Genomic DNA, 17,525 nt, shown 5'->3' on the forward strand with positions numbered 1-17,525 from the left:
ATTACATACACATCACTTCCTTACTTAAAAATTTTGTGATGCACTTACAACCTTTAAAATTATTATATCTTAAACTATAAATATAAAAAAATTTACATTCGATAAAAAATACTTTTTGCAAACACAAGGCATAGCAATGGGTTCACCATGTGGTCCACCAGTAGCTAATCTCTTCGTAGCTTACTGGGAAAAACGATTCATTTTTGGAAATGTAAACTATGCACACCGGATAGTCTATTATACAAGGTTCTTGGATGATATCTTTATGGTATTTAAGGGTTCAGAACAGGATGCTTTGGAATTTCTTGACTATATGAATAGCACTACTGAATTCTTCAGGTTTACACATAAATTTTCTACATCTAATATGGATTATTTGGATGTTAAGCTGGAAAAGAATTTAGAGGATGGGCTGCTGATTTCATCTATACATAGAAAATCAACTTATTGCAACTCACTTCTTCACTACTCCAGTCAACACCCATATAAACAGAAACGCTCTATCATTAAAGGTCAATTGATTAGAGCGGTAAAGATGTGCAGTACTGAAGAAAAATTTAATATGGAGTGTCAGCTTCTTTTTGACATGTTTAAAAACAGGGATTATCCTGAAGCATTAATCAATGAGCTAATAGTAGAGGTGAGGAACAAGAGAGAGAATGGTTTCTATACACCTTTGCTAACTATCTCAACTAATAGTAGGGATATTGAGTTTACATGTACTCCTGTGATAGGAAGTATGGATTTGGAACCTACTTCAACACAGTTAGAGGATGGGACACGGAGCTATTCTTGTAGGTTTATTACAACATACAACATGGAGTCCAAAGAAATTAGTTCTATTCTTTATAAAAATTGTTTTTTCATTTCTAGTAATAGATTTTTATTAGAAAAATTGGGGACAAAACCAACGATTGTATATAGGAGGGGGAAGAATTTGAAAACTCTGTTGGAAGGAAACAAAAATGGAGACTCCTTTTCAAAACAAAAAGGGACGTTCACTTGTGCCAAGGCGTATGCGTAAATTGAGTGTAATGGTAGTGTGAAAACAGGGAGTTCATTCCGAATTAACGGCAAAAAATATTTGATTGGTCACAAGATAAATTGTGAAACTAGGTCTGTTGTTTACCTTGCTACTTGTGACAGCTGGGTCCAGTAATTACTAAGCGTTGTAAAACGGACCGTGAAGTTTGAGGAGATTAACATTTATCAACATATGTACGCCATTAGGAAACACAACAATGAAAATGCTTTAGCTAAGCATATAGACCAAAATATAGGACACAGATTTTATTTTATGGCCATTGATCATATTCCACAGAGCAGTAGAGGAGGACCTACATCCATTAGATTGGAGACCAGGGAGTTAGAGTGGCAAATAAAATTGAACGCTTTTAACTCTCCTGGTCTGAACGACAACTGCAACATTTCCTGCCTTCTCAAATTGAAAAGTTACCTTAGATAGTTCAATTTATGTGAATTATTGGACATTACCCAGGGATACAATAAGTGATTTTTTAATTGTAAAACATTCCATTTTGGAGTGGATCGGGTATTAAATGGTAGGGTCAAAACCCATTAAGGTACTTTATATAGCCATTGTTGTAATATTACGGGTTTTAGTAAGATACACATGTTTATATTATGGTGTGCGTCTCTACACACTCTATCTGCCAAGGCATTAACACTCTTGTTGCCGTTTATGTATTAATGTATTTAGTTTTATTAGTTGTACTTATGATAAAAATAATTCTTGATGAGGTAATAGTTCAAGAGTGGGGTTGATTGATGTAACAATTCCCTACTCTGAGACCATACTATATATTGTATATGGAACAAAGTTAGGATACGGCAGGAGATTTTAGGCTGTGCATGATATGTCTTTTTAAGAAGGGAGTTTGTTGGATTGATATGGACAGTTCCTCTATTAAAATCTTTTAAAACTTTTTTAAAAAAAACTTTTTTAAGAAACTTTAAAGTTTTTTTATATTTATAGTTTAAGATATAATAATTTTAAAGGTTGTAAGTGCATCACAAAATTTTTAAGTAAGGAAGTGACATGTATGTAATGCAGAGTATGATTGCCTTTTGTATATAAAGAGCGCCAAAATTCAAAAAGCTGTAACGTTTCTCTGAAGAAGCCGCTCTACCTCGGCTTTGACTGGCTAAAACGCTGCTGCGGTGGAAAATAAAATTTGTTTAAGAACACTGGTCCAGAACACACCAGTTGGCGTGATTTGTGAACTGTGGAGCTATATCTGTCTTTTTTCTGGAAGTTTTGGATTATTTGCTGAACTTTCTAAGTTTGTAAGAGCAATATTTAATAAGTGTGCCCTGACTCCCTAGTTGTCGTCCTTTGTCCTCACATTATTTTTGGCTTCTGTCCATATTTCTTGCTATATGAGTTTAAGAAGTATGTGTAGCACACCTCTCAACTATCAAGATGTTCGCAGAATGTTCAGATTTTTTGCCTCTAATTTATGCCCTGTTCTTCATAAAATGTATGGTTTTCAGCATAAACAGACTTAGCATTAAAACTTCTCTGCCCCTGAAAACTCACATTCACTGAAACAGCATTGAAACCCACATTCAAAGAAAATAAATTTTGCCAGTGGCAGATTAACTTTGGATTTGGGCTGTTTTCAAATCACAGGCCCCTTGCACACGAAACATACACATGCTCTTTCATACACCTTCCTCATTGTATTAAATTATATTCCTTGTACAATACAGTACAGTTTTAGAGGGTGTTTTAAATTTGTTTTGAAATTTTTCCAGTAAACAATGAAACAATGAAACAAAATGCGTGCACCAGTAATGACAAAACTGCCCAATTTAGAACATTTCCATAATAAAAGTCTACTCAAACTTCTACAGTCCACCAGTATCAGTACATATGCACAATCTCTGAAGTAAAAGTCATCTAAATAATTCCACATTAAAGAGATCTGTAACTAATGAAGAGGCTGCTGCTAGCAAACAACTTTGCATTTTATTGTTTCATCTACAAATAAAGTGCTCGTTACCCTTGAGGAATAAATTGCCTATCTTACACTAAAAAAATAATAAGCTAGCAATATTGCAACAGGGAATGGATGGCAAACTGATAACAGGTTCATAGTTATTAGGTATCTTCACCAAAAAGGAGTGCAGCATCCACCCCCTTTGCAAAGTACAGTATCAGCAATGCATCTATCTACTGTGGGAGTAGAACCCACAGCCTTCTGCATCAAAAGCAAGTATACTACCTGTTGTGCTATTAACAAGGCAAGCAGACTCAGCATAAGCAGCACTAAACTTTTGTTCCCCTGCAGCTCTCAGCTCCTTGTAAAATCTACTCACTTAGCTGTATCTCTGAACTTTGCAGCACAAAGAAATCTGGAAAAAGCCAAAGTTTATTGTGGGGGGGGGGGCAAAAGCCCAGAAACCAGGGGAACATTTTAAACATTGTTTGTATAATGTTGGAAAGTTGCTAGAATAAAATGCTGTGTTACCACCATACATTTCATTGCCAAGCCTTATACCCAGGACCCTGTGCAAAACAGTCAGAGCAACATACTGCTATGCCAAAACAGCTGTTTTGTGAAAGAGGAAGACGGAAACTTAAATGACTACCATTTAGTGAATTCAGTTCTCACCATAGCACAGCTGTTAACCTCTTAGCACAAAACACCTGAACAAAGCCAATAATGGATGAATACAGCCCCCAAACATTCAGTGAATTCAGTTCTCACCATAGCTCTCAACCTCTTAGCAAAAAACACCCGGACAAAGCCAGTAATGGGGGAATATAGCCCCCAAACATATTCAGTGAATTCAGTTCTTACCATATCTCTCAACCTTAGCACAAAAAAATCTGGATGAAGCCAATAATGGGGGAATACAATCCCAAAAATAGGGACAAATTTCAAATATCCATTTAATCTTTAATGTATATATTTTTATTATATGAATGTATTTATGTATAGGTTTCTGATATGTTTTGTATATAGTTTTAAGTATACATATTGTAAATGGAGAAGATATCTTGTATTAGCTGAATTGTTTACGGTTGCCACAATGAAGTTAGATGGTTTATAACCCTACATGAATTAGTGAATGTAATTTACTGATAGTTAATTTGTGATTGGTTTAATTGCATCCACTTGTAAATATATAAAGTCGTTAATTGTTGTCTTTTCTTTTGTCTGATGAAGATGGAGCATTGCCTCTGATGAAAGCGCACACAATAAATAGTGTGATTTGGAGTACACAGCCTGCTTGCTTTTTTGTTCTTTACAATTGTGGTTTTCTTGCAGACATTTGAGTCTCAGACTTCCTACCCTTCTGAAAATTCATGGGAATGCAAAGCCTATCATTCTATCAACTTTCTAAGTTTGTAAGAGCAATATTTAATAAGTGTGCCCTGACTCCCTAGTTGTCGTCCTTTGTCCTCACATTATTTTTGGCTTCTGTCCATATTTCTTGCTATATGAGTTTAAGAAGTATGTGTAGCACACCTCTCAACTATCAAGATGTTCGCAGAATGTTCAGATTTTTTGCCTCTAATTTATGCCCTGTTCTTCATAAAATGTATGGTTTTCAGATAAATCACTAGTATGATCTGAGGATTAAAAGTCACCAAATAATGGCATGCCCTTGAGTTTCAGACTTCATGTCCTACTGAAAATGCATGTTAACACAAATTCTGTTAGTCTAGCAAATTTCTAAGTTTATGAGCAATATTTAAAAGCTTTGCCTATGTTTGGCCATTTGGCCCCACCTTACATCTTGCTTTGTCCAGATTTCTTGCACTAAGAGGATGAGAGGCATGATGTATACAGCCCTGGTGATCATTTTGACATTCTGTGCAAATCCATATGTGCTCTCTTTTACACACTCTATATCCATGTTCGCTTACAAGGTTTCACAGCTTGCAATACTGTTACAAGCTGCAAAACCTAGCTTAGGTGTGCCATACCTCATTAATATGCATTGCATGCTGCCATACACTGAACACCATCGCTTTAACAGGTACACTCCATGTAGTCTCTGCATGGAGCCCACATGGAGTTTATTGAATCCTGCCCTAAAATTTTTACCTTCCACATGAATTAAGTTTTATCAAAACAGAATTGTACTGGACAGACAGACACAATTTGTTACTAAATGGGTTATATCTGTCTTCATATGGGCCAACAGAAATTTGATCACTTAGATTGTAGTTAACATGGACTGAGAAGAAATATATATATTTTTCAGATAGATGGTCATTGGTCATATATTTTTCATGTGTCATAAATGAATAATATCTCCACTGGTTTCCTTCAATCCACTGAGCCAGTTTAATTAAACACTACAATGTTTACTTATGTTGCTCCTTATATAACCATTTGGTAGAATTATCTAATTAAAACTGTCAGGAGTATTGATTTTAGCAATTGGTAGATATTTCTAAATAATTTGGTTGGGTTCTAGATAAAGTCCAACATTATTCTAGTTCTGAAATGATTTCATTGTTTGCATGTAATATTCTGATTATGGACCCTTTGCTTGCTACCATCTATAGCTTTCCCTCATCAATAGGGTTACCAATACAGTTTTGGCAAAATGCTGTTTACATACCTGTATAGTCATTAATTAGAGAAATTTAGATGTAAGATGGCCTTAATTATCTTGATCGTCTGCCTCCAGTCATCAAGTGCATCAGTGTAATGTTGAAGAAATTAACAATTAACAAGTTGCCCTTGCAACTCCCACTCTAATATCACCCACCCCATCCAACCACTACCTTTCTTTCCACTCTACTAACTACCTTGATTATAGCAAGCTCAGATGCTCATAAGCCTAGTACTTATTATACAGCAGGAACTTCTTATTGTAACATTTGTTAATGTCTGTTATGTACTTCACAGATAAAGATTCTAGCTTGTCTACTGATGTACTATGTTCTTCATCTGTAAATATGTTGTAAGTAATTGCTATGTAAATTGTTAATTGCTATGTAATCCAATGTCACTACTGTCTGTTTATTTTAACTGTGGAGCTTTTCTCCCCAGGCCTCCGCTGAAAATGGACCTACGTCCAGTCGGACACTCCCGGTCAACAAATATAAATAAATAAATAAATAAATAAGTTGGACCAATAACAACTCCAACCTTTTCTAAGCTGCTTTTAACTTCTGGACAACATAGTTCTGACATTTGTATGACGGGTGTTCTAAAAGTTTTGTCCTTCTGATAAATTTTGAGATTAAGAATTTCAGTTAAGTATAAGCATAGACAGAACAAAGTGTGTGTTCCTTCCTATGGACTTTGTCTATTACAGGGATAAAAATAGGAATAAATCAACTCTATATACTTTTGGTTTACAAAATTGTGGGGGGTCATATTTGTTTCTGATTATAGGCTTATGCATTGACCAGAATATTACAGAGAGTTGCATACTGGTTAGGTACAGATATTTCACACTGGAAAAATCTGAAATGCTTAACTATTATCTAAAATATTGACATTGACCATGAACTTACCTATTTTATTTGTTCATCCAGTGGACAAACGGCATATTAAAACACTTTAACTCAAATTAAATTCTAACTATTCTATGTGTGCATTATGTAATGTGAAAATTTATATTGTAGGTAATTTTCAACAAAATGTTGATGCTCTTATTTTTTTACGTCAGATACATTTACAAGTGAACCGCCATAGTAATATTCCAGAAATTCACAGTAACCACTACTAAAACTTAATTGGTTCTCTGTGGCAGATGGCATGCACAAGACAGCCATCAGCTGTTAAAATAATAGCTCATTGTACTGTGATCCATATATAACCAAACATGCCTGGAAAAGCTATGCCTGCAAACCTCCATTTCTGTGCAGAGTCAGTTATATGTAAAGAACCCTTGTTGCATTCTTTTTGTATGCTAGGTACTTTACTTTTTCAGTGAATAAGGTAATTTATTTTATCAGTGACTAACTCTTGAAAGACATGCTGATGATCTCCTACACATAAACACACATTAAGTCTTTATGCAACAAGACTAGCGGCAAATATCTTACCTGCTTTTCTTCAGTATTGATCTTCACCAAACGACCACCATGTTGCGTGCAGTATATCTTGCCATCTGACCAGGTTTTAGAAGATTCAGAGAAGTAATAGATAAACTTGCCAAGTCTTGTCCATTCTGTCGGGAATACTGAGTCAACTGCACACAGCTGTCCTGTATGATGAAATGTTATACTATTAGCATAAAGAAAATGGTGGGTAGAACTGAAATATGACTTATTTAACTAAATAGTTCTCTATAGTAAATGATAAATTTCAAGAAATACATACATATATACAAACATACACACATATAGATATAGAAATAGATATATCTAATATATATATATATATATATATATATATATATATATATATGGGTCTACTTTGATTCATTGAAAGCTCATTTCACTGAATTTCAATTTACCGTCAAAAAAATCACTGAAAGCACAAATCACTGAAAACTCATTTTACTGAATCACATTTCACTGAATGTAAGTACTGTTGGGCAAATAAAACATATATACCCTTTTCCCCACTTTAGTGCGATGCTGGGTTTTTAGTTAGTATATATAGTTAGGGAGGTGTGGGGGGCATTGAGAGATATGGTGGGGCATAGCCACCCATCTACTTAGCTTTTATATTTATTAATCTCATTTCACTGAAAGCTAACAATATAAAACCAAAAGTAGGTAGGGGGCTACTCCCCTCACACCACCCCAATGTGGGGGGCTGTGCCCCCACCCCCTAACTATATATATACTAATTCCAGGATCGCAGGATCGTACTACAGTGGGAAAAAGGCATATATGTTTTATTTGCCAAACAGTACTTATATTCAGTGAAATTTGATTCAGTGACATGAGTTTTCAGTGAATCAAAGTAGACTCACATATATATATATATATATATATATATATATATATATATATATATATATATAAATATATATATATATATATATATATATATATATATATATGGTTCCCATTCAGAAGCCTGAAACATCATAAGCCTGAAAATCAAAATCCTGAAACCAAAAGCCTGAAAATTCAGAATCCTGAAAACTCAAAATCCTGAAAGCCCAAAATCCTGAAAGACCAAAATCCTGAAACTCAAAATCCTGAAAACACAAATAATGCTAATATCTCACTATAAAGACACTAATATCTACCAACTGACCCTGACCCTAACCCTAACCCTAAGGTCCGTCACTATCGCACACTCACCTGACCAGCACCTCTAACCCTAACTCACTTAAACCGCCTAACCCCAATATTTGTCACTATTGGATACATGCCTAACCTGCGCCTAACCCTAACTCACTTAAACCGCCTAACCCCAAAATAAAAACCAACCGCACACTTACCTGACCCCAACGCATGACCTAACACCACAGGGCTAACAATAGCAAAGCCACAATGACATCAGTATGTCTATTTTGTGTTTTCAGGATTTTGAGTTTCAGGATTTTGGTCTTTCAGGATTTTGGGCTTTCAGGATTTTGAGTTTTCAGGATTCTGAATTTTCAGGCTTTTGGTTTCAGGATTTTGATTTTCAGGCTTATGATGTTTCAGGCTTCTGAATGGGAACCATATATATATATATATATATATATATATATATATATATGTATGTGTGGGAAGACGGCAATGAAAATAGTCAAATCCCTGCTTTGGTTGACATCTTTTGATGACAAAATTTATTCAACTGCACAGATGGTTGATGGGTGTGCAAGACTGGACAATTTTTGTGGTTAGGAAATATGCCCTCTACCCAAAGCTGTTTGATCTCAGAGTTAGTAAATGTAATTAGCAGGAGGTTGCTCCCCACATAGAAGAGCAGGGGGGGCTTGCCACTGCAAAAACAGCATTTTGGACCATTAAAAAAATTGTTTTGCATACGCTGAGATTTTTGCTTGGCACAAGTGTAGTAGCATGTTGACATTTGTAAAATTGACCTTTTGTGGTCATCTCATGAATGAACACGCAAGGCCGGTGGTAATCTCCAAAACGTTTATGTAAGCGTTTTCGTTGAACAAGTAATCCAACTTCTTCAGACACAGGACAACAGTTAAACATTCAATTTAAAATATTCCAAAAGGAAATGGCATCAGCAATAATGTCAGCAGGAAATGACATCAGCAATAATGACATCATAAACAATCCCATACTTATCAAAATAAATATAAATAAAATTGTTGTTTGTACAATACTACTATGAATAAAGCTATAATATTAAACAAGAATTTGCTTTTTGACTTTAATGTCAGGATATAAACTGGAAGAAGAGAAATATTTGTATCAAAAGGATCATAGTTTACATTAGTTTCTAGTCCATCAATGCACAAGTGTCCATACTACAAATTAGTAACTGAGACAAATCTAAAGCTAAAGTAAATACACTATTAACTTGTTCATTGACTAAGTTAGAAAGTAGTACATATGTAATCCTTTTGTACAATTGGTGGAATTCAAAGTTATAGATGACCTAGGAGTGGTATTGTTTTTAAAATCTGTTATTGTTTCACAAGACAACACTTTACTCTTTCTACCTGCTTTTTGTTGTTGGTTTCAGCAAAATTTCTTGGAAAGGAAAGACAGCTATTGTTTTTCTTGGTTGTTAAAAATTAGTGTTAGGCGAATTAACTCCATGGTCTTCTTTTCAATAGATGACATAGTTGTAAACTGTCATGAAATAGATCTCTAAATCTTTCTGAGACAGCTTTAAGAAAGTTTGAATTTTTCTTTCTAGAATTCTAAGTAGGCCCTAGAGTTTAGAACAATTAACATCACTGATTCTGTTTGTTATTAGATGATTTAAATAAATAAACTACACAACTTGAACATTTCAGATGAAATTATGGTTAATTAAGTCATCTAAAGCAAATTCATTGAAAGTGTCCATGGCATTTATATTAATAGAATTTAGTTATTGTTAGTGATTTGTGTAATAAAATCACATGGTAAAATTAATTTAACTAGTGAAATTTAACTGCTAACTAAATTCAAGTAAATATAATGACATAAATTATATAAATCATGATTTTGGCATATTTAAATATAACAAAATGATAGCTCAAATTGAATAATGAAATGATAAATTGCAGACGAGATACTTGTAAACAACTAATATAATAAACAGTATGCAACTATAAAATAATATAGCAATAACGCTTGGTGGTAATGTTAATTACCCACGGTTGTGGTTTGGTCCCGAGGCAAGCCCGAGGACCAAATAAAGCCAACCATGGGTAAATTTAGCATTACCCACACCCAGAAGTGGTTATTGCTATTATACATGACATTATTTAAGAAAAGAAACTATTACTTTTCTTAAATAATGGCATAGTATAATGCCTGTTTACTGCCCTTCCGCAGATGTCTGGCATCCGCGGCAGTTCTGATGTACTGTGGGCAAAGCAATGGAGAAAGCAAGATCTCCGTTGCTTTTTATGTTTCGCTATGTTAAATGAGTTTAACATAGCGAGACAGTTTTAAAATAAGCAATGGACATCTCCGCTGTTTATTTTAAAACTGTCTCGCTATGTTAAACTCATTTAACATAGCAAACACTAAAAAGCAACGGAGATCTTGCTTTCTCCGTTGTTTTTAAACAGTTCCTTAGCTAAATGGGTTTAATATGGCGAGACAGTTAAAATAAGCAACGGAGATCTCCGTTGCTTATTTTAAAGCTGTCTCGCTATGTTAAACCCATTTAACATAGCGAGGCAGTGTTTAAAATTAAAGAGTTATACTAATGGAAAAAAGTCCGGGCGACCGGACCTTTTTCCATTAGTATAACTCGATTTACAACGGGCACGCTGGCCAATCAGCGTGCACGTTTTGGGGGGATCATGGTATAATATTAATTAAATTACACAAACTGTGTTTTTTTAGTTTTATACTAATTAACTTAGTTTGAAGAAAATATCCTAAACTACTAACAGTGATAAATGTATAGACATATGTACTTAAACTAAGAAAGTCCTACTGAAAAAAAAATGTTTAAAATAAATGAGTAAATAGAGAATGCAATGTTAATACATTACATATTTATTTAAAATGGAATTGTGGGTATATGAATACAACTAATAAAATCAAGTACCTGACTTCTCGTTCTCACGAAATCACTCACATCAATGAGAAATGAGTAGCCATTGTATCTGTTCACTGAGCATTCTTTGAAAGACACAGGTGTTAGCTGTTATTGGCTAAGTAACCAAGAGCACCTTAAAGGCAAGGAAACAGTAAACAAAGCACATCACTAAGTTCCCAGTATCTTGATAAAGATGTGGGAGAGCTCAGAAGTAAAGTGAAATAGAATTTGTCACCTTAGTGCCCTTAAAAGAACATACGATTAGATACACAAAAAGAAAGAAAAACACTATAGAAATCCAAGAGTTCTTCAACCAGCATGCCAGCCTTTCCAAAGAGTATCACTCATGTCTAAACAAATCATTTCCAGCTGGTAGTCCCTTGCTTTTACATTTTGTTATTCCCACCATGGTAAAATCCTTCCAGGCAGGGGCAAGGCACATTCTACTGAAGCCTTGTTTTACTCACTGGCATTTTGGAAAGGGGCATATTCTAGTAACATTCTAGAGGCAGCAACTTGGTCCTCTGCACATACGTTTACAAAGCATGACACACTGGATTCCTTCTCTTGATCCAAAACTGGTTTGGGGGCTCTTGGATTTTAATCCTGCCTTCTCTTAGGGGGTATAAGCTATGGTATTCTATCCATAAAGCTAAGACTACTGCAGCAGTAATTTATGATGATCATAGCACAGTCTTATGAGTTGCACTTACCTAAAAGTAGATATTCAGTTAAATCACTGCTTCATTAGCTGCACCCACCCTCTATCCCCCTTTTTATCTATATAGTTGGTTTGCTAAAGTTATGGTTTCCTACATTTACCATTTTTTTAGGACAAGTAGCCTCCCTTTTTTATTAGCAATAGAGTCCCAAAACTTTGGCACCCAGACTCCTCTTTTCCTCACTGTTAGCTCAAGCTAATTGCAGCCTGGGTGCATGTGTGGAAGGACACCAAGTCTTTGGATGGCTGGAGGTTGTTATATAATTGGCAGGATCTCCACAAAATGCAGAATAGATATGACCATCGAAAACCTCTTTAATAAAAACTGTTTAAAATAAGATATGTGCTTTCATTTTGTTTTACCAAAAAACTTCATCAGATAAATCCAAGGAAGTAGGGCCAAGAATTTTAAGACATCCCTCCTCAGCAGCCAAAGCGTCAAAATTGAGCCAGTGTCCCCTTAAAGGCAATAATCATAGCTTTATCCCTGTATGCCACAGCACTATCACTCATCTGCTTTTTGCTAGGGTAGTATGCCATACCTGGATAGCTTTTATTTTTAACAGGCTGTGGCTGAATTCTGACACCAGCTGTACGATGAAACAGATGAATTACTTCTGTTATTTCTATATGCCATTTTTTTTCCTTAATAGTCAGCATGGTCTTTTTTAATCTGCTCAACACATCTGTGATATGCCTCACATATTTCTGCCAGGACCAACTTAAAATTGCCATATCATCTATGTAAACAAGACCATAGTCTCCATCTCTTGACAAGCTGTGATTACCAGCTTCTCTACAGTTTCTGCTGCATTCTTCACCTCAAAAGGCATTTTGTTGAATTTATACAACTGCACAGGATATGAAATGCTGACTTCACGCTTGCTGTGAATGTTAGTTGATAGTGGTCAGATACCCGACCTCACCTTTTTGCTCTAATGGTTTATCTGCCTCAGCATGGAATATACATACATATATCTATCTACATATATATATTTATATATATATATATATATATATATATATATATATATATATATATATATATATATATATAAATAGATTTATCCCTTTCTGTGTGACTGTTTCATTTTCCTATATTCTACACAAGATCTAGTGCTCTCAAAGGGGCAGTTGGATTCATGGAATTACCCAGCCTCAGCACCACCTGCAGGGTGCAGTAGAAAGCTGCTGTGACAGTCCTACCTTCTCCACTGAAATGTCAGTTTGGCCTTCACTGAGGAGATCTGCTAACAGTCTGTAATTATTCTCGTAGCCCACTCTATTTCTGTCTCTCATCATGGATTTTTGAGACACTTTTCTATATGCAAAGACGAAATGGGTGGGTAGTTGTCCAACTCCTACTTAAAATTGTCTGTGAGTGCTATCAGCATGGCCTTCGGAGTAAAGTTGTTTGTGGATAGTAGGGGCTAGTTTTTAACTGCTTTGCCCACACTAATTCCACAAACAGGTCACCCTGGTCCCTGATATAAGATTAATCTGCTTGTCCTTCAGTATTTCCCAGGGAAAACCCACCTCATTGAAAATGTCTAACAAACCACTTGCTACCTTTTCTAACTAATAAGAGTGCAAAGTCACCACTTCAGTGCATATAGTGCATACATGATATAAGATTTACAACTATAGATTTTTAAGAAAATAATATAATCACATGTAATGCAGCTTAATGGAGATTATTGTGATTCACTAAAAAACAATGGCAAGCGTTAGTCTGTCAGATTTCTCCTTTGCAAACAATTACATTTGCTTTAGAATAGCGCTACTTCTCTGCAGGTAGCAGCTGTCTATCACTGTTAATGTAAGCAGTATGTGGGCGTACTGTAAATGATGTACACTCATTCAAGGTAGCAGCTGTCTATCACTGTTAATGTACACTGTATGTGGGTGTACTGTAAATGATGTACACTCATTCAAGGTAGCAACTGTCTATCACTGTTAATGTATGCAGTATGTGGGCGTACTGTAAATGATGTACACTCATTCAAGGTAGCAGCTGTTTATCACTGTTAATGTACGCAGTATGTGGGTGCACTGTAAATGATGTACGGTCACTCAGTAGTCAGATTGCTGAGTCCTGTGTAGCATCAAGGATTTTCCTTCGGTCCAAATAACTTTGCAGTTAGGCTTCCACCATGTGAAAGCATAGTTAAATAGGCTTGCCTTACTTTTATACATGAGCAAAATTAACTATGTATTATTCTTTACAAAGAAAGAACTTATTAGTGAAAAACTTGATTTGCTAGCATATGTGAGCACTAGATATAGTCACTCCTACCAAAATACTTTGGTGTTTACTTGATAATGAGTTAATTCCCCGTGTACTACCTTACTCACATGTGCTAAGCCTGACCCTAACTTTACCCCTGCCCTTAACCACTTCCCTATATATTATGTTACTAAAATCTTTTTCCTCAGCAGTAATACTATATAAGACAAAAGGACACAGAATGCACACAAATCCAAACATGCTCAACACTGCTTAACCCTTATTCTAACCTTAACCTGTGAACACTTGCACATGCACAACAACTGCAAATGTATCTATCTATATGTCAGAAAATCAAAATGTAAAACTTTGAAGGGGAACTGATTGACCATAACTGGTTGAAAAGTGGTTTAACAGAAACAACACATTGTTTTTGCACACACACACACACACACACACACACACACACACACACACACACACGTATACACATATATATATATATATATATATATATATATATATATATATATATATATATATATATATATATATATGTGTATATGTGTATTCATATTTATATATTTCTGATCCCTATTACTTAACCGGAAGACCACACTACTAACATTTACAAGATCAAAATGAAAAGACTGCAAGTGCAAAACAAGGAGTTATGAAACTGCTGAAACTGACAACCACGAATTATCAAGTGCACATGTCAAAATCTGCTCAGTCAGAGGTTGTGAATGGGGATTGCAGGGAAAGAGCTGCTCTATTTAAATGCTATATTTTAACACAGAAGTGTGCATTTTTAATGCTTCTTAATGGAGATCACAGTACAGTGAAAATCAAGAAATTTACCCTTTTCCCCACTGTAGTGCAATCTTGGAGTTGGTATATATCATTTTCAGGGGGTTTGGTGTGATATAGGGGGGCTTTCCCCCTGCAAAAACATTGCATAAGGGTATAATTTTGTGTTTTATTATTTAAAATAAAATAAAATATTAAAATATGTAAACCACTGTTAAACCGAAAGACAAGCCTTAAAACAACTCTTTAGTGTTAATGTAACTTTATTTCATGCTTTCATCAAAAGCAATAGACTTCTTCATAAATCAATTACACAAAAGATACATAGGTTTAAATATTTAAAATAAAATCACTTTAACCAATCACAATAAAAATACAATTGAAAAACATCCAATATTAGTTGCCACTCTAGTTAACCCATTAGCATCTAAACTCCTTTAGACAACCTACCGTCCTTCAGAAAACATTTAAGATTTATGGTGTCATTTAAACCTGGTGGTTTGCCTGTCTCTAATCTTACTTGTTATGCAGTTTCTTTTTGTTCCACCTGATTTTATAATTTCATTCCCTTAAATAATAAGGAATGTGTTATACCACTGCAAAGAGAAACTTCTTATAATTACTGCACCTAACAGAACTTAGACAAACATCAAGTGCCTAAAGGTTTGAGACTGTACATTACTTTTGACAATGCAGGTTGTGATATAATGCATTTAATGATAAAGTATAATAACATTCAAACTGAGTCCCTCTCTAATGAGTTACATGCTTTGAATCAGTCTATTTGTAATGATGTAAACTTTGGTAATTATGAAACCAATTACCATCATACATTTAATAATGTGGATCAAGTTTGTGAGTCCATTTTGCAGCAGAAAATGGGTAAATTGAAATGAGACACTGAAGATTACTTGAAAGGTAAGATATACCCCAAGCCCCCTGGTTTCCAAAGTACTAATGCAAGTTCCACCAATCATGCCTCCAGTTCATATTCGACAGGAATGATGTCAGCCAGTGCATATAGGGGACCAAATGAGGGACTGGCCCTTTTACAGGAAGATGAGTGAGATGTTTCAAGAGAATACACAATCAACAACAGCATTTGAACTCTTGGAACCAGCAAGAAGTGGTAAATCCCTATGTGAAACAAGAAGCCAGACCAAAAACTCAGTCATACAACAAATACAACAGGAAATGATTTATTTTATGAATGACTTCCTTCCAAATGAGGGTGAGAATGTGGTTAACTGTACACAAGAATATGGGACTCAACACAATTTAATGGTTAGTAGTGATGATGTTCTTGTTAGCAATGAGAATGATGGTATTATACAAGCTGTATATAATGATGTTGGTGATTTCAAAGTATTTAATTATTCTAACAAAATTATTAGTGTCGAGCATGCGAATATTTTGGCAAAAGGGTTACCTTTGTGCTGGCTAGGCATTCTAATCCTGTCCAAGCACTAATTGATTTAAAATTATATACACATAAGTTAAATTTAGCCCTGTGGTTTGCTGACAAAAGTGGGGACAGGAATAAGTACTTTTTAAGTAGGCCCAGTTCTTTTAACGCACCAATTCATCACAGATTGCAGATATTTGAGAAATTATGTGAATATGATATTCGTGAAATTTTAAACCCAACCATGGCAGACAGATATTGTGGACATGACTAAAGAGGAGGTCAAGTTATTTAGAGAATTGTTGAATGATAGAACCATATGGGTAATGAAACCAGATAAGGGTGGGGGATTGAAGAATTGCCAAGACTATACCAACAATATGAATCTGCTTTCAATGGAAGAAGTTTACAAACAAGTTTCTAGAAATGACATTAATGTTGCTTTTTTGAAAAACAGATTCATTATAAGAAGATATGCTATTACAGGGGCAAATAAAAACAAGATTATGAGTATATGTACAATGATAAACTGGTTATAGTAAACATTTTTGGCATCCACAAGATTCACAAAAATATTGTGAATCCACCTTTTATACCTGCAGTGAATGCTAGAAGATCAAAAACATTTTTATAGCTAAGCTAGTGGAATATTACCTGAAAAATGAATAAGCAAAATAACTCACATTTGTAAAGATTCTTGCCATTTTTCAAGTAAGTTAAATAGCACTCGAGTTTATCCTCATTGAATTTTTGTTACAATTGATGTGAATAATTTGCTCACAGTCATCCCCCATGACACTGGTTTAAGGTGGTTAGAGGAACACTTGTTTAAGATGGCTGACCTTCACAATGATTGTGTTAATGCTATGTTGGTACTTATGAAAATAATATTGAAAAATAATTATATATTTTTTCTGAAAGTCAGTATTTTAGATTATATTTAGGAATCCTGGGCCTTTTACAATAGATTTCTGGATGACATCTTTATTTTATGGATAGATACCTGGAACAGGCTGGACAAATTTCTTGTATACATAAATAATACAGTTGAGTTTTTAAAATGTTCTTATTGTATCAATGATTTTACTATTAATTATTTGGATGTCATGCTAAAGAAAGATTTAGAAAGGGGTAGATACAGTTCAACTATTTTCAGAAAAACTACATGTTCAAACTTTTATTTGCATTACACCATTTGGCACCTGAAACATCAAAAAAAAAAAAAAAGCAATTGGA

General features: G+C 34.7%; 1 protein-coding gene across 1 annotated transcript in view; it reads right to left on the bottom strand.

Moving 5' to 3' along the window:
* LOC122807981 (hepatic lectin-like) overlaps positions 1-7,199 on the bottom strand; it is a 272,173-nt gene extending 264,974 nt beyond the window's left edge. Inside the window, exon 1 of the mRNA XM_044079005.1 lies at positions 7,043-7,199. The gene's annotated coding sequence lies outside the window, so the exon portion shown is untranslated. The remainder of the gene's footprint in view (positions 1-7,042) is intronic.
* Between the last annotated feature and the right edge of the window lie 10,326 nt (positions 7,200-17,525).

The sequence above is a fragment of the Protopterus annectens genome, chromosome 8.part0 (assembly GCF_019279795.1).
Source record: "Protopterus annectens isolate FY-2018-M chromosome 8.part0, PAN1.0, whole genome shotgun sequence".
Classification (NCBI taxonomy): Eukaryota; Metazoa; Chordata; order Ceratodontiformes; family Protopteridae; genus Protopterus; species Protopterus annectens.